Raw genomic sequence first — 19295 nt, 5'->3', positions numbered from 1 at the left:
GTACTTAAATGTAATCCCAGCATTCTAAGATGACCTAGAAGGACAACGCATTCTAGGCCTGACTAGACTGGCCAAACAGAGATGAATACGCTGATCTGGGGGGACACTGGTTGGAAACCACTTGTTTACATCAATACCCAGAAGCTGCGCTGACAAAGCTGAGCATGGTGGTTCATGCTCGCAATCTCAGCCCTGGGGAGGCAAAGACAGGCAGATCCTTGGGGCTGACTAACCAGCCAGCCTGGCTAACTGCTGAGTTCCAGGCTACCTGAGAGACCCTGTTGGGGTGGGGGAAGTGGACAGAATCTGCAGAATAACACCCCAGGCTGTCTGTCCTTTAGCCTTCACACACATTCACCAATATATGCCCGCACACTCTCACATGTGCATAAATGAATGAATGAATGAATGAATGAATGAATGAATAAATAAATAAATAAATAAATAAATAAATAAATAAATAAATAAATAAATGGTGCCTGGCTCCAGGCTCCAGTGCCTTAGGGAATGTTATAGATGAACACTTCTATTCTAACAGCGCTGACACCAATTACGACAAAGAAGATAAATTGTGGTTCTTAGAAAATTGCAAGGACTCCCATCTTATGAAGACAAATAAAGAATTTTACACGGCAGTGACCCCCACAAGGAGCGGGTTCTGAGCTGCAGAAAGCTGGTTCCTCCATACCTGTCTCACAGTCAGCCATGGCCAAGAGCACGAGGTGTTTAAGAGGCAGTGCACAGTGCTACTTAGTACTCCGCAGGCAACAGAGAACTGACTATTTTCTTGGGACTGTACACATGGCAAATAGTTCTCCAACAACGTCTCCCAAAGCCATGTCGAACTTTTCCTCACCATGAAAAGAAGCTCGTCAGAGGAGCATTGAGAATTATTCCTTACCCATTTACAGTTTCACACTTTAACTTCCATAGCATAGCTGAGAATAATAGCACATGAGCAGTTTAAAAGTGGGTAGTGGGTCACATCCTACTTCTGCAGGTTGAGGGCTACATTCTAAGGGCACAAGTTGACAATCTAGGCTAACACTCTAGCAGACAATATTTACATATCAATCACTTCAACTTGGGGGTTTTTTCCACACAGAGATAGAACAGGGGAGAGTTTTCTCCTGTGGTTTGCCTTCTTTGAGAATGCACTGTCAAGACCGGAAGCATAGCTCAGGGGTAGAGCACTTGCATAGTAGGAGACCTAGGAATCAATCCTCAGTTTATGGGGGTGGAAGACTTAGGAAGATGGCTCAGCCGGGGAGAGTATTTGTTGAACAATCTTGGGGCCCTGAGTCCAAACTCCCAGCAACCAATGCATAAAGCCTGGCATAGAGTATAGCAAGCCTGAAATACTGCACACATGCCCATAAACCCCAGTGTTGTGGTGGATGGAAACAAGAGGGTTGCTGGGGCTCACTGGCCACTAGCCTTGTTCCAGGTTTAATGAGAGACCTTGACTTAAAGTAACAAGGAAAAATGTGATTCAACAGAACACTAGCACTCCTCCACATTCACAAATGGGTATGTCCATGTACACACACACACACACACTATACACAAGCACCACACATACAAGACAAAAAAGAAAGAAAAGCAGATGAAGGTGGGGTAGAATCAAAGGTAGAGATTACCACAGTATCTTTTTAGATGCTTTTTTTATTTGTGTGGGAGTGTCTGTCTGTCTGTCTGTCTGTGTGTCTGTCTGTCCTTGTTAGTGTATGGGTCCACATGTGACAAGACATGATTGTGGAGGTCAGAGGACAACATGAGGTCAGTATTCTCAGTGAGTGTATGAGTCCCCGGGTTTAAACTGGGCAGCAAGTGTTTACCTGCTGAGCCATCTTGTCAGCTGCAAGACTAAGAAGATTTTAGAACTAAAACTGGGTCTTCTATCGTCAGAAGATCTTACAAAGCTGGACTCGGTGGCGCAGGTCTATAATCTTAGCTATTTGAGAGGCTAAGGCAGGAGAATTGCAAGTTTGACACCTATCTAGACTACAAGGTGGCTTTAAGGCCAGGTTAGTGAAATTGAAACACTGTGTCAAAATTTAAGTTGATTTTTTTTTAGAAGCCTGGGCATATTATTCAGTGGGAGAGCATCATTTAGAATTCTTGAGACAACTCCCAGAACAGAAAATAGAGGGAAAAAATAATGTTTTACAATTAATTTTAAATCCATTTTGTTTTGTTTTTTTTGTTTGTTTGGTTGGTTGGTTGGGTTTTTTTATATTGTTGCTGTTCTCAAAAGAAGGTTTAGAAAACAGAATCAAAAGACTGACTCTTTTCTTGCATAAACCATTGTCTTTTTTTTTTTAATATTTGCCAAAGCGATTCTGTTCTATTTTGAGTCAGTACCTCAAACTTAGGGTTAATGACAGTTTCTGAGGTCAATAATTTGAAGTCCTCTCTTTATAACACCTTGACCAGGCTGCAGTAACAACTGCGTATTCTTTAACAGTTTGTTTCCTTTTATTTCCCTAAGCTTCACTTTCTTATGAGTGAGAAAAAAATTTCAATTGGTTTGTCTTCATTTGCTTACTTAAATATTTATGGGAGGAGACTAAACTCAGTGCCCCAGGAATGATAAGTGAAGGCTTCCTGAGCTAAGTCCCCAACTCCCAAAACAGACTCTTAACAGTGCACACCTAAACAAGTCAGCTGATCTTTATAAACTGGTTCCTGCAGCTATAAAAGAAGCTGCTGATCGTGTCCAAAGAGACATGGTAGATGGACAGACAGCTACTAGGTCCCTTAAAAGATCCATAAGCACATTCAGTCCCTCTGTATCACCCATAGGAACAATGGTCTATAAACTAAAGCAATATGCATGGTTATCAGACGGCCCTTGGGTTATCTAGTCATCCCTCATACCAGGCACCGTCTTGATTTCTCACACTAACCAGAAAAGCACCGTTAGAAAAGCCCCGATGGTATCCTTGCATTTCTATCTCTTAGGAGAGAGTTTATGGTGGAAGGGTATCCGTGTCAGCATGAAGGGATAAAATCATTTCTACCTCATGGCTGGTCAGATCAGAATTCAGCTGGGCATGGAAACTAAAAGTGTGACTGAACTCTAGTAATGGTCCTGCTTCATTGGTTTTCAGCTCAGGTTTCTTCCTCCTGGAAGCTTATTTTGTATTGCTTCACCTCATGCCTCTCATACCCAGAGTGCCACATTTTGAGAGATTTCTGTGCAGCAATTATAATTTTTTCCACAAGGAAGCCATGTCTCAGACCTTTGCTGCTATTCTGGCGGACACCTTTTTCTCCTTCAGGTACCATTGCTAAACTCGAAGGTGGCTCATTTAGACACCCTTTCCGGGCCTTCTAACATCCGGTCAAACTTAGCAGTCCTGAGTTTTAAACAAAATTTGATTTGTGTCGGGCAATGGCATACTCTTCAGGCTTAAAAACCATTTTTAAGCATGTGAGAGTTAGTGCAAATGATATTACAAGATTCAGGTTGCAACTTTATACTATGTGAAGAGTATTTAAAAAAAAACAGAAATCAGGGCTTGGGAGATGACTGGGGGGGACAGTGCCTGCTGGACAAGCTCGAGGACATTAATTCAGATATCCAGCACCTACAAAAAAAAAAAAAAAGCCAGGACAGACAGCATGACTGTGTGACCTCAGAATTCTGGGGGCGTTGTGCCAAAAAGCAATCATAAACCCCAAACACCACCACAGAGCCAATTCCTCAATGCAAGCATTAGGGTCTCTTTATTACAAGCTCAGTCTTGGGCCCCCTGACAGCCCTGACACTGTAGAACCAAGAAGGCAGAGGGTCCTGAGCCTAGTTTTAGGTAAGCATTTATAGAGGCAAGAAGAGGATATCTAATTTGGCACACATCCAATCGGGGGCCATTATGGCCTTTAAGATAATTGGCTGGCGGTGGGGGCCAAACCATAAACTTCTGCTTTCCTCCTGATTGGTGGTTGTTAGGAAGTGAAGTGTCAGGGGCAGGCTTGTGGAGGTGCAAATTTTTGGGGGAATGACCTGGAAACTGGTGCTAGACACAGGTCTTGTTGAAGGGCAACCTGGAAACTGGCATTAGATACCATCTTATTAGTTAGCTCAAGTTCAGCCTTAGGTCAGGTTCTCTAAAATGGAGTCTAAACCCAAGATCTGGTCTCTCAGGGGCAGAGACAGGCAAACCCTTGTTGTTTACTAGACACCCAGTCCAGATGAATCCATGCGCTTCAAGCTCAGTGAGAGATCCCATCTCAAAAACTAGAGGTGAAAGTGATTGACAAAGCCCTTTTAGCATCAACTCTTCAGGCCCCCACATGCACCTGTACAGGCAAGCATGCCCGCACTTGCACGTGTACATACTACATCATGTACACAAAAGACCAAGCAAAACATATGGGTCATGACTTACTAGCCATTAAGTGCTACAAGCTTCTGTGTTTCTCTCCTGCTCTCCCGCTCTCCCGCTCTCCCTCTCTCCTACTCTTGTTCTCATTCTTCCTTTCTTAATTTCTTTCTTAAATTTTTTGTTAAATAATTCTTAGTTCATAAAAGGAGAGCCAAGTCCCAGTTACAATCAGATAAATCAATAGAAAATCAGTGTAAAAGTTCAGTATCAGGAATTTGGAATTCTCAGTCTTCTGACTTCAGTAGACATCAATTTCCATAATTCTGCCATTAGCAGCATACACAGCTGGTCTTGTAGGCTCAGGCCAGCTCTACCTCATGACGGCTGCTGTCCTTGGTTCTGATCCTAAGGTACAGGCATCTGGAAAATGCTAGCGTTTCTATTTACCAATAGCATCTTCGTAGGGACCCTGACATTGAGCAAATCAACTTCTTTCCATGGACCCTCTAAATCTCTGGCTTCTATTGAACCTGAGGCTATACACTTACCAAAGGCTTTTCCTTCTATCCATAGTCGTAAGCTCAGTTGCTCTCCAGCAGCCCTTTATAACTTCAAAATGAATACCAAAAATTAAAGTCGGAAGCCTGTGAGCTTCACATAATTCTCTTTCTGTATTCTCATAGTGAATTCAGGAAATCTTATCATTTCACAGAGAAAAATATATTCTGTTCTATTTATAGCTCGTATCATAAATATTTATTAGTTTTAAAAACTATTTATTTGCCAACACCTAAAAGACACACATATGCACTCATATATTGACTAAAACACACACAATCTATATGTATATATAATTTCACGCATAAATGTATATGTATATATTGCACATATATATACACTGTATTTTTTATTGCATACATTTAATTTACATTGTAAATGTTAACCCGTTTCTTGGTTTACCATTGATAAACCTCTATCCCATCTCCCTTCTCCTTCTTCTATGAGGGTGTTCCCCCACTCATCCACCAACCCCTTCTTGCCTCCCCACCATGACATTTCCCTTCATTGGGGAGTCCAGCCTTGGCAGGGTCAAGGGCTTCTCCTCCCATTGATGCCCAACAAGGACATCTTCTGCTACAAATGCAGCTGGAGCCCTGGGTCTGTACATGTGTATACTTTGGGTAGTGGTTTAGTCCCTGGGAGCTCTGTTTGATTGGTATCATTGTTCTTATGAGGTTGCAAGCCCCCTCAGCTTCTTCAATCCTTTCTCTAACTCCTCCAATTGGGGACCCCGTTCCCAGTTCAATGGTTTCCTGCAAGCATTCACCTCTATATTTGTCATGCCCTGGTAGAACCTCTCAGGAGACCACTATATCAGGCTCCTGTCAGCATGTACTTCTTGGCATCAGCAAAATTGTCTAGGTTTGGTGGTTGTATGTATATGGGCTGGATCCCCAGGTGGGGCAGGCTCTGAATGGCCCATTCCTTTAGTCTCTGCTCTAAACATTGTCTCCATATCTTCTCCTATGATTATTTTTGTTCTCTCTTCTAAGAAGGACTGAAGCATACTCAATTTTGTCCTCCTTCTTCTTCAACTTCATGTGGTATGGGGATTGAATCTTGGATAATCTGAGATTTTGAGCTAATATGCACTTATCAGTGAATGCATACCATGTACGTATTTTTGTGATTGGATTACCTCAATCAGGAAGCTTTCTAGTTCGATCCATTTGCCTATGAATTTCATGAACTCATTGTTTTTAATAGCTGGGTAGCACTCCATTATATAAATGAACTACATTTTATGTATCCTGAGTTGAAGGACACATGAGTTCTTTGCAGCTTCTGGCTATTATAAATAATGATGTTATGAATATAGTGGAGCATGTGCCCTTCTCAAATGTTGGAGCATCTTTTAGGTGTAGGTCCAAGAGTGCTATAGCTGGATCCTCAGGTAGTAAGTAATATGTTCTATTTTCTGAGGAACCTCCAGACTGATTTCCAGAATGGTTGTACCAGCTTGCAATCCTACCAACAATGGAGGAGTGTTCCTCTTTCTCCACATCCTCTCCAGCATCTGTTGTCACCTGAGTTTTTGATCTTAGCCATTCTGACTGGTGTGAGGTGGAATCTCAGTGTTGTTTTGATTTGCATTTCCCTGATGACTAAAGATGTTGAACATTTCTTTAGGTGCTTCTCGGCCATACGATATTCCTCAGCTGAGAATTATTTGTTTAGCTCTGTACCCCATTTTTGATAGGGTTATTTGATTCTCTGGAGTCTAACTTCTTGAATTCTTTGTATATACTGGATATTAGCCCTCTATCAGATGTAGAATTGGGAAAGATCTTTTCCTAATCTGTTGGGTGCTGTTTTGTCCTAATGACAGTTTCCTTTGCCTTACAGAAGCTTTGCAATTTTATGAAGTCCCATTTGTCAATTCTTGAACTTAGAGCATAAGCCATTGGTGTTCTGTTCAGGAATTTTTTCCCAGTGCCCATGTGTCCAAGACTCTTCCCCACTTTTTCTTCTATTAGTTTGAGTGTATCTGGTTTTATGTGGAGGGTGATAAGAATGGACATATTTGCATTCTTCCACATGCTGAGCAACAGTTGAACCAGCACCATTTGCTGAAAATGCTATCTTTCTTCCACTGGATGGTTTTAGCTCCTTTGTAAAGATCAAGTGAATATAGGTATGTGGGTTCATTTTGGGGTCTTAAATTCTATTGCATTGATCTACCTGCCTCTCTCTGTATTAATACTATACAGTTTTTATCACTATTGCTCTGTAATACAGCTTGAGGCCAGGGATGGTGATTCCCCCAGAAGTTCTTTTATCTTTGAAGATGGTTTTTGCTATACTGTTTTTTTTGTTTTGTTTATTTGTTTGTTTGTTTGTTTGTCATTCCAAATGATTTTCCAAATTGCTCTTTCTAACTCTGTGAAAAACTGAGTTGAAATTTTGATAGGGATTGCATTGAATATGTAGATTGCTTTCAGCAAGATGGCCATTTTACAATATTAATCCTGCCAATCCATAAGCATGGGAGATCTTTCCATCTTCTGAGATCTTCTTCAATTTCTTTCTTCAGAGACTTGAACTTATTGACATACAGATCTTTCACTTGCTTGGTTAGAGTCACACTGAGGCATTTCATGTTATTTTGGACTATGGCAAAGGGTGTCATTTCCCTAATTTCTTTCTCAGCCTGTTTATCCTTTGAGTAGAAGAAGGCTACTGATTTGTTTGAGTTAATTTTATACCCAGCCACTTTGCACAAGTTGTTTATCAGGCTTAGAAGTTCGCTGGTGGAACTCTTGGGGTCACTACCATATCATCTGCAAATAGTGATATTTTGGCCTCTTCCTTTCCAATCTGTATCCTTTTGACCTCCTTTTGTTGTCTGATTACTCTGAATAGGACTTCAAGTACTATATTGAATAAGTAGGGAGAGAGTGGGAAGCCTTGTTTAATCCCTGATTTTAGTGGAATTGCTTCAAGTTTCTCTCTTTTTAGTTCAATGTTGGCTACTGGTTTGCTGTATATTGCTTTTACTATGTTTAGGTATGGGCCTTGAATTCCTGATCTTTCCAAGACTTTTATCATGAAGGGGTGGTGAATTTTGTCAAATGCTTTCTCAGCATCTAATGAGATGATCATGTGTTTTTTTTTCTTTGAGTTTGTTTTCGTGGTGGATTACATTGATGGATTTCTGTGTATTAAACCATCCCTGCATCCCTTGAATGAAGCCTACTAGATCATGATGATGACATTTTGATGTGTTCTTGGATTTGGTTTGTGAGAATTTTATCGAATATTGTTGCATTGGTATTCATAAGGGGAATTGAGCTGAAGTTCTCTTTATTTGTTGGGCCTTTGTGTGGCTTAGGTATAAGTGTAATTGTGGCTTCATAGAAGGAACTGGGTAGTGTTCCTTCTGTTTCTATTTTGTGGAATAGTTTGGACAGTATTGGTATTAAGTCTTCTATGAAGGTCTGATAGAATTCACCACTAAATCAATCTGATCCTAGGCTTTATTTGGCTGGGAGACTTTTAATAACTGCTTTAGGAGATATGGGACTATTTAGATGGTTTATCTGATCCTGATTTAACTTTAGTACCTGGTGTCTGTCTAGAAAATTGTGTGTTCCATTCAGATTTTCCAGTTTTGTTGAATATAGGCTTTTGTAGTAGGATCTGACGATCCTTTGAATTTCCTCAGATTCTGTTGTTATGTTTCCCTTTTCATTTCTGGTTTTGTTAATTTGGATACACTCTCTTTGCCCTCTGGTTAGTCTGGCTAAGGGTTTATCTATCTTGTTGATTTTCTCAAAGAACCAGCTCCTAGTTTTGTTGATTCTTTGTGTAGTTCTTTTTGTTTCTACTTGGTTGATTTCCACCCAGAGTCTGATTATTCCCTGCTGTCTATTCCTCTTAGGTGTATTTTCTTCTTTTTGTTGTAGAGCTTTTAGGTATACGGTCAAGCTACTAATGTATGCTCTCTCCAGTTTCGTTTTAGAGACACTCAGAGCTATGAGTTTTCCTCTTAGCACTGCTTTTATTATGCCCCATAAGTTTGGGTATGTTCTACCTTCGTTTCATTAAATTCTAAAACTCTTTATTTTCTTTCTTTATTTCTTTCTTGACCAAGTTCTCACTGAATAGAGTGTAGTTCAACTTCCATGGGTATGTGAGCTTCCTGTTGTTTTTGTTGTTATTGAAGACCAGCTTTAATTCATGATGATCTGATAGAATGCATGGGATTATTCAAATGGTCTTATATCTGTTGAGGCCTGTTTTTTGACCGATTATATAGTCAATTTTGAAATAGGTACTATGAGGTGTTGAGAAGATTGTATATTCTTTTGTTTTAGTATGAAATGTTCTATAGATATCTGTTAAATCCATTTGGTTCATAACTTCTGTTAGTCTCTAACAGAGCTTTATTAAGATCTTTTATGAATGTAGGTGCCCTTACATTTGGAACATAGATATTCAGAAATGAGAGTTCATCTTGTTGGAGTTTTCCTTTTATGAATATGAAGTGCCCTTCCTTATCTTTTTTGATAACTTTTGTTTGAAAGTCAAATTTATTTGATATTAGAATGGCAACTCCAGCTTGTTTCTTGGGACCATTTGCTTGGAAAATTGTTTTCTAGTCTTTTACTCTGAGATAGTGTCTGTGCTTTTCACTGAGGTGTGTTTCCTGTATGCAGCAAAATGCTGAGTCCTCTTTATGTATCCAGTCTGTTAATCTATGTCTTTTTATTGGAGAATTGAGTCCATTGATGTTAAGAGATATTAAGTAATAGTGATTGTTTCCTGTTATTTTTGTAGTTAGAGTTGGAATTATGTTTGTGTGTCTATCTTCCTTTGGATTTGTTGGAAGATTACTTTCTTGCTTTTCCTAGGGTGTAGTTTCCCTCCTTTTCTTGAGTTTTCCATCTATTATCTTGGATTTGTGAGAGGATATTGTGTAAATTTGGTTTTGTCATGGAATATCTTGTTTTTGCCCATGATCTTCTGGGTTTCATAGTCTCTGGTGAGAAGTCTGATGTAATTCTGATAGATCTGCCTTTGTACATTACTTGACATTTTTCCCTTGCTGCTTTTCATATTCTTTCTTTATTTTGTGCACTTGGTGTTTTGACTACTATGAGATGGGAGGAATTTCTTTTCTGGTCCAATCTATTTGGAGTTCTCTAGGCTTCTTGTATATTTATGGACATCTTTCTCTTTAGGTTAGGAAAATTTTCTTCTATAATTTTGTTGAAGATATTTACTGGCCCTTTAAGGTGAGAATCTTCACTCTCTTTTATACCTATTTTCCTTAAGTTTGATGTTCTCATTGTGTCCTGAATTTCCTAGATGTTTGGGTTAGGTGCTTTTTGCATTTTACATTTTCTTTGATGACTGTGTAGATGTTTTCTATGGTATCTTCTGCCCCTGAGATTCTCTCTTCTATCTTTTGTATTCTGTTGGTGATGCTTGCATCTATGACTCCTGATTTCTTTCCTAGGTTTTCTATCTCCAGGGTTGTCTCCCTTTATGATTTCTTTATTGATTCTATTTCCATTTTTAGATTCTCAATGGTTTTGTTCAATTAGTTCACCTGTTTGGTTGTGTTTTCTTGTAATTCTTTTAGGGATTTTTGTGTTTCCTTTTTAAGGGCTTCTACTTGTTTACCTGTGTTGTCCTGTATTTCTTTAAGGAGTTATTTATGACCTTCTTAACATCCTCTATCATCATCACAGGATGTGATTTTAAATCCAGATCTTGCTTTTCTAGTGTGTTTGGATATCCAGTGTTTGCTTTGGTGGGAGAACAAGGCTCTGATGATACCAAGTGGTCTTGGTTTCTGTTGCTGTTGTTCCTGTGCTTGCCTCTCGCCATCAGATTATCACTGGTGTCAGCTGGTCTTGCTGTTGCTGACAGTGGCTTGACCCTCCTGAATCCTGTGTGTCAGCACTCCTGGAAACTAGCTCTCTCCCAGTGAGTGGGACCTGGGTACAGAGAGCTGTGTCACAGGGTCAGCTCTGGGTGCAAGTGGAAACCAGAAGGATCCTGTCCCAGACTGCTCCTCAGTTCCTTTGTCCACAGGACTCCAGGTGGGTTCCTCTTGGGCCAGGAATGTGAGCTGAAGTGGTGGTCTCTCCTGAGCTCTCAGGATTGTCCAAACTTCTGAGTGTACAGCTCTCTCCTCCAGCGGATCTGGATACAGAGAACTGGGGGACTGGGTCAGCCCCGGGAGCAGGTGGAAACTGATCCTACTCTTCTTATCACAGCTTAAATTTGAAGTACTACCCAGTGCGTGAGGGGTTTTACAACCTCCACAAAATTAACTTCAAATGGGTCTTAAGTACCCAGGGCACAGTGTCTCGAAGGTAACAGACAAACAAGGCCTCTCCAAATTTGGCATCCTGCTAAGGATGTTTGTACATGCAAGTCTTTGCTCCAAATGGTTTCTTGAGATGCAGCACCCATAATGGAGTTATTCAGATGCTACCCCTGAGTACACCTAGTGGTTGAGACTACATGTAACCTCAGAAATGACTGGTAGTTTCTATGCTGCCCAGGGGAGGGCCCTCCACCCAGACTCCAGCTTCTCAGACCACTTCTTCTTCAGGTTAGGGGCAGTGGTCACATGCTCACCATATTGTGATTTAGTAGCTCAGTCTGTTGGCACTCCTCTAAGGCACACAGAGGCAGAGCTCAAAGCACATCACACAAATAGCTCAAGGTTGCTCAGCAATGGAGTTGAACCATGTACACTGATTTAAAAGTGTCTAGTAATCTCTAAAATTTTCAAATGGATCTTGAAATATCATACCTTAGTTCCCACATAAGTATTGTAGTAATGCATCCCCCCCTTCAAAGCCACTCACAACTATCAGAATTCGTATTTCAGAACTTGTTACAGTACATGCTCAAGAAATGCCACTGAATTGGACATATTCATCTTCAGGAAAGTCATAGCACCTCGCAACTATGCTCTCTGGCATCATTGGAGACTGTGCAAAGGATTGCAGAAACCATCCACTTCATAGGGGGCAAGAAGAAATACAAGGGACAAAATGTCTGCATCATCATAAAGATTTGCTTGATTTTTCATGGTTGCTTCCTCATTAGAAGATGATTTTCATGATGGAAAGTGATGGTGGGTGTTAATATTAGCGACACCTTTGAATTATCTGACATAACTATCTCCCATTTCCATAATTTATAAAATGTGCACCACAGTGTAATGATTTATAACAAGTTCAGGAAAGGAGGACCAAGCCTGACTGGTGTCTGAGAGAAGACCTGCTTTCAGGGCTCCTTTTGACTGAGCCTGCAGTGAACACTGCCTCAATTTATTTCCACCTTCTCCAGCCATAGATGTTACTTCGCTGATCTGATCTTGGAACTGTGGGAAAAAAATCATTGTGGAACAATTTGTATCTTAAAACTAATCTGTTAACACCATACTCCCCTACAAGACTGCTTTTTAAACACAGGATCATTAAGGAGACAAAGTTAAATGATGTCATATCTCAGTTAAAGTTACTATTGCTGTGATGAAACACCATAATCAAAAGCAAATTTAGGGAGGGAAGGGTTTATTTCACTTACATTTCCTTTTTCTTCTCATCATTTTTCATCATTAAAGGAAGTCAGGATAGGAACTTAAGCAGGGCAAGAACTTGGAGTCAGGAGATGAGGCAGCGGTAGTGTAGGAATGCTGTCTACTTTCTTATAGAACCCAGGACCTTACCAAGGCTATGCCCTCCCATATGAATCAGGAACTAAGAAAAGGCCCTACAGGTTTACCTGCAGGTGAATCGTACGGAGGTGTTTTCTCAATGAAAGCTTCCTCCTCTCCAGTGACTCTAGCTTGTGTCAAGTTGACATAAAACTAGGCAGCACGTGTGGTAATGCTGAATTCTCATGCAGTGGGATTTCACACACAGAGAGAAAGGGCTATGAGGGAACAAGTTGAAGGTAGCTATCCACCTGCCAAAGAAAGAGGCCTCTGGAAAAATAAGCTTGAGAGATAATCTTGATCACAGGCTTTTTGTGTTTCAAAACCATGAAAGAAAAGAAACATCTATTGGGCTGGGAGTATAGCTCATTGATAGAATGCCTATCTGGTCTGGGTGAGGCTCTAGGTTCCATCCTTAGAACCCCCAAAGAAAATGTGTCTGTGTCTACATATCTATTTACTGATGTAAATAGTGGGGTGTGTGTGTCTCTCTCTATGTGTGTGTGTTCTAGTCTCTAGTATTTAATCATGTTGTCCTAGTAAATCTAATACAAGAACTTCACCAGTGTGAGTCAACATGTTCTTTCAGCAAATGCAAACAATCCAGCCCATCTCTTCCTTTCAACCCATTTCCATGGAAGCCACTGTGTCCCATTTTTCCAAGATTCTCCAAAACCTGTGGGTGATCTCCAAAAAAGTATCCTCTTCCCATAGGTCACTCCTCACTAATTCAACCCTTTATTCCTTGTGGTTTGGAGCTAAATGTCCACTTGATACCTCCCTAAAACATGAAATACTAGTTTTTAAGGTTGTAGAGAAAGAAAAATGACATTTTCACACCATAAACATTTCAAATCTGGAATCCTCTGGTCCTGCAGGCCATCAGGGCTTGTGCCTTGTTCTCAGTGTTTTGCTGTCTGGACATTCTGTGTTAGGCTGCTCTTGGGTTGTACTTTTTTTTCTTTTTTTTCTTTTTTTTTTCTTTTTTTTTCTTTTTTGGAGATGGGAACCAAACCCAGGGCCTTGTGCTTGCTAGGCAAACGCTCTACCACTGAGCTAAATCCCCAACCCCGGGTTGTACTTTTTTTGTGTGATGACCTAGCAATCTATTAAGGAAACTGTTTTCCTTGAGTTCTATGAGGTGTCTTACAAACTCTAGGGCTAATGGTAGGACTCCCTGGCTTATTACTGGTCAGTCAGGAGCACAGGTCACTACCTATAATTCCTACTTCCTGGAAGATAGTATTAGAACTGAGTTCAACTTTAGGACAGAGCTAGTCTCAGAACAGTTCAGCATGGGAGTAAACCATACACAGGCATGAATCTGGTCACAATGTGCGCGCGTGTGTGTGTGTGTGTGTGTGTGTGTGTGTGTGTGTGTGTGTGTGTGATGAGAATTACTACAGAGAACAACGGTTTGTCTTTCCTGTACTTGTTTGGTGCCACAAAGGTAAGATTTAGTAGAGTAGGCCTATCTCACAGACTCATGGTTCTAGTAGAGAAAAGACAAAATCAGGGGAAATGAGGACCCTCTGATCCCTTGGAAGGTATTGGGTGTTGAATGGTAAGCACTTGTACTGTAATCAATTTTTGATGGTACTAAATCACCAAAGGAATTTAGCTGTGAATCCACCTTCTGTTGTACCGGTTCACTGGATACATAACCAAATAAAAACTACTATGAAAGAAGCAAAAAAATACTCAAGTCTTTGTGCTTCTTTGGTATTCATCAAAGTTAAATTAATAATAAAATAAAGTGTCTTGTCAGCTCTCAATGCTAAATCAAGCTTGGATCTTAACCCTCAGACTTTCACTCACTGGCCTGTTTAGTTTTATTGTCAACTCAAAATGACCTTGAGTCACTTGGAAATAGAGACTCTCAATCAGAAAACCATCTTGATCAGACTGGTCAGTGGCTGTATCTAGAAGAGGTTGTTTTGACTGATGATTGACATGACAGAGCCGAGCTCCCTGTGGGTGGCTCACCCACAGACAGGGGATGCATAAAAAAGCTTGCTGAACATGAACCAATGAGCAAGCCAGCAAACGGTATTCCTCCATGATTTCCGGTTTGAGATTCTGACATGACATCCCTCAGTGATAGACTGTGACCCGGAAGTGTAAGCTGAAGTAAACCCTTTACTCCCCAAAGGGTTTGAGTGAAGGTGAGAGTGTCTTATCACAGCAACGGAAGGAAACTAGAAAAACTCCTGAGGCAGAACATAGCTAAGAATAGGTGTGTTCTTATCTCCAGCCGAAACTGCACTCATTTCTGTACACTCTGCTTCTTCCTACTGATCCAGAGGCAGACTGGCGCTGTAGTTCTTCATCCGCTTAGTAGTTGGCACAGAACGGTGCCGTGATTTCTTTTTTTGCAAAAGGACAGTGGTGTGTTACCTACTTGTATACATCCCATGCAGCTCAGATTTCTTGCTCAGGAATAGGACCTCTGACTTCCTGAATATCTTCTACTAAAGCAGATGGTGAACATGATTTAAGAGCCATATCCTAAATGCATCTTGAAACTGACGCAGAATCCACAACTCATTATGGAATAATCGCAGATGGTTGTGTTACTTTAAGAATTGCCTAGATGACATAACTAGATTTCTACCTCATCCTAATTATGTTCCCCTCATGTGTGTGTGTGTGTGTGTGTGTGTGTGTGTGTGTTTGTATGTACGTGCTCATGTGCATGATGTATGCACATATGTATGGGGGATATATATTTGTGTAAGCCAGAGGGGGACACTGAGTATTCTGTTCTATCACTCTCTGCTTTATCTTTTGAGGCAGGTTCTGTCACTGAACCCAGAGCTAGTGTGGCAGCCAGCAAGCCTGGACACCCTCCCATCTCCATCCCCTACAGCACCAGGGTGACAGGGGCATGAAACCATGTGTGGGTTTACCTTGTTTACCTTTGAGGATGGGATGTCTGTGGGCCAGAAGTTACTCTTCTGATTGGCCAGAGTTAAGATGGGTTTTAGCACAACCTCTAACTTCATTACAATCCAATTGCGTGCTAATGCCATACCCTCTGGCACCATGACACCTAACAACCGGGTGTTGTCAGTTCTTCCTGAGTGGAGAGAACCAGAAGAGGAATTTCCTGGGAAGTCTCTACTGGTGCTCATAAACGAATTGGCTCTTCTTCCCATTCACATCCATCACTCTCCCCAAATTCTTTTACCCTATAGCTATATCCTTCTGATCTCAAAACGGTCAAAGTTCACACCTCTACCATCATTGGCCACTGATACTTTGGCAAGTTTGAAATCCCAGTTGGAGGCAAAAACCAGAACTAGCTCAGCGTGCTTGGTGAAAGATATGACGGCTTGTCCCTGGTAAGACCAGAGAGAAGCCACTGTTAGGTCTGTTACCCCATAAAAGACAGTTGCCCATCTTCCCTAATAACTACCAAAGGAAGATTTCTAAAGAATAATTAATATGCTTCACATACAAACCATGTTGAATTGATTATTTAATAATGAGACTAGTTCCCCCCTGAATGGACCTGTTATTGTATACTGGCAAATACTGTGGTTAAAGGTGTTCCCATTTGACATGGAGCCTAAAGAGCCTACAACCAAGGGAAACCCTGCATAAGCCCTCTAGCTCCTTTCTTAGTTTTTTTGTTTGTTTGTTTGGTTGGTTGGTTGGTTTGGTTTGGTTTGTTTTTCTTCAAAACCTACTATTACTATGTAGCCCTGGCTGGCCTCAAACTCCGGCTTCTCCTTTGCCTCATACATGCTGGGATTATAGACAGATATACCACAACTGGTTTCACTCAAGTCAATGGTGATACCACACAGCTCCACACTGTCATCTGGAGAAGCTAGGGTCTCTCCTTACTGCTGCCAAACACCGAGAGAAACCAAGCAGCCAAAGCCCAACACTCAGCATATATCCTTGCCTTACCTCTGGACAGGGTAGTAATGGTTAGGACCTGAGCAGATGGCTTCAGATTGCTGGCACATTATTCAAGGAGCAGAAATAAGCGCACACCAGTGTGTTGATCGGTGAAGAAATGTACTTAAAGCAAAGCAATTGGGTGTGTCAGAACCTGCTGTGAAGAGTGACAATGGACTCCATGAGTGAATGTACTCAAGTGCTCTGGTTATTGTTTGGGACTTCCTTTATGGCTAAAAGAGAGAGAAGTTTGACTGCTAGAGAATATTGTCATGGTAGTTCTCTAGTTTGGTTGACAGGTTTGGACTAGGTAAATCTGTTCACTGTGTATGTACCCTCCCATGACGCATCTGATTTTAATCCAATGCATTCAGCACGATGCATAGGCAGAAGATGGTAAGTACAGGATTTACCATATAAGCTTTAATCAAAGGATATAGTCTGTCTTTCTGTGAATGTATTCAAAACGAGGTTGGGCCAGGTTATTCATCTCTCTTGTTTTCAGGATGTTACAAGACATGTTCAGATAGATACCAGTTTTCATGAAGAAGCTGCTTAGTGATTTATTTCTGTTCTTTAAAGTGGGTATGCTTGCAGCCTGATGGACACGGAATTCCTAGGTTGCAAAACAGGTTGCAAGATATAATGTGTGGAGAAGGAAACATACGTGCAGGTAAGGATTGCAGGCTTCCAGACGCATTTGAATAACCGTGTGTACATAGCCCAAACCAAGTGGAGTCCCTGGTTGATAAACCATCCCCTATGCCTTTCTGACTCAACTAGAACAAAAGAACCTCACCCTACTAGTTAGTAACACCATTATTACCTGAGTTGTCATGGGTAGTTTAAATGCGAATGCCCCACAGAGGCTCAGATCATTGAATACATGGTCTCTAGTTGGTGGTACTGTCTGGGAGGTGTGGTCTACCTTCTTCAGTAAGCCACTGGGCTTTAATGTTTTAAAAGCCACGTGCCATCATTTCCAGTTCATTTCCTGGTTCCTGCTTGTATTCTAAGATGTGAGCTCCCTTGGGCTGGAGATATTTTGCACACCTGTGTGTGTTTATTCCGTTTTTTTGAGTAAGACACCAACAAAGCTGAAGAGTGCTGACTGCTCTTCCAGATACCCAGGCTCTTTCCTCGATACCAACACGGTAACAACTATCTATAACTCCAGTTCCGATGGGGTCTGAGGCCCTCTTCTGTCCTTCACAGGTACTGTACAAACATGGTGCACAGACATACATGCAAGCAAAGCACATATACACATAAAATAAAATAAATCAATCTCAAAAAAAAAAAGCTCTCAGTTTGCTGTTCCAGCCACCATGCCTACCTTCTGCCATGGTTTTCTGTCTTGCTGGCAATGGATTCTAACCCTTTAGGAATTATGAAATTTTAGTACAGAGAAGTTATTAAATTCTCCCTAACTGTACAAAAAAGGACTGACTTAAATGAAATGAACATCGATGAGTTTAAATAAAAGTTGTGATACTGCACTACCAAAACTTGACTGAACCTTGGGGAGGCTGGAGAGATGGCTTAGTGGTTAAGAGCACTGGATGCTCTTCCAAAGGACACGGGTTCAATTCCCAGCACCCACACGGCAGCTCACAACTATCTGTAGCTCCAGTTCCAGGGTATCTGCACCCTAACACAAAAAAGCAGGTAGAACACCAATGTACATAAAAATACAAATAAATAATTTAAAAAAAAACTTGACTGAACCAAAGGGACTCTCTACATGTCACCCAATGGAGGGATCCCTAAACATGACCTTCTGTTCACCCAAGTTTGACAAAATATAACAACTTAGAAGGAAGAGATTTCAGTGGGCCCTGACGACGAAACCCTCTGAGTAAGTGCCATAGAAGAATCATCAGCTTAAAATTTAATTAGGAAAAAAAGCTTAAAGAAAAACTCCCCTCTAGAGCCTCTTTTGGAAATTGGTTTCTTTGTCTTAAATGTGCTCTGTATTCTGGTTTCTATCTCTAAGAGTCAGAGGGCTAAGGTCGTAAAATGCTGGCTGTGGAATAATCAAAAGGGAACCTGAGGTAAATGATTAAACTGATATGCAATTTCTAAGGAGGTAGCTTATGCGATTGTAGTAAATAAAAGACTGGGCTTTGGTCTAGCAGATTACAGAGCTGCAGCTTGCATCCACTGCTGACTGAGTTGTTCTTTCCCCGCTCCCATTCACCCTTCCTCAGGACCATCATTCAGGCTGAGGCTGGACCTCGGCAGGGAGAACGTCCCCCGAAGGAGGAATATAAAGTAGCATAACTACATTATTCTGTAAACAAACTTCACATCTAGAGCAACCACCAGCACTCGATGAGACCCGTGTCCTGCAGGCTCTGCTCCAGGAGCAGGAACCATGTTACTCTCTCTCTTCCATGACCATTCCAGACCCAGCAGGTTGTACTCAAATTCATTTTATTCTTTGCTATGGTAAACTTTGAATTTTGTTAAAATGATGGTTTATTGTGTTTCCCACATATAATCCCACTGCTTGAGCAGTAAATAAGGTATGCATTTGGCAATGTTTTATTACGTAGTCCTGTAAGTACTTCCACTATTTGGTCTCTCTTCTGTTTTGTCTTTTCTCTTCCCCATCATTTAATTTTTATTATTTTAATTCTATTTTTAATTTATGCATCTGGGTGTTTTGCCTGCATGTACGTGTGTGCACCACTTACACGTCTGGCGCCCAGGGAGTGCCAGTAGAGGGCATCAGATCGCCTGGAACTGGAGTACTGTAAGCTTCCATGTGCAAGCTTGGTATTGAGCCTAGGTCCTCTGCAAGAGCA

Source organism: Rattus norvegicus, chromosome 17, assembly GCF_021556685.1.
Source record: "Rattus norvegicus strain SHRSP/BbbUtx chromosome 17, alternate assembly SHRSP_T2T, whole genome shotgun sequence".
Taxonomy (NCBI): domain Eukaryota; kingdom Metazoa; phylum Chordata; class Mammalia; order Rodentia; family Muridae; genus Rattus; species Rattus norvegicus.
This window is presented reverse-complemented; position numbering follows the sequence as displayed.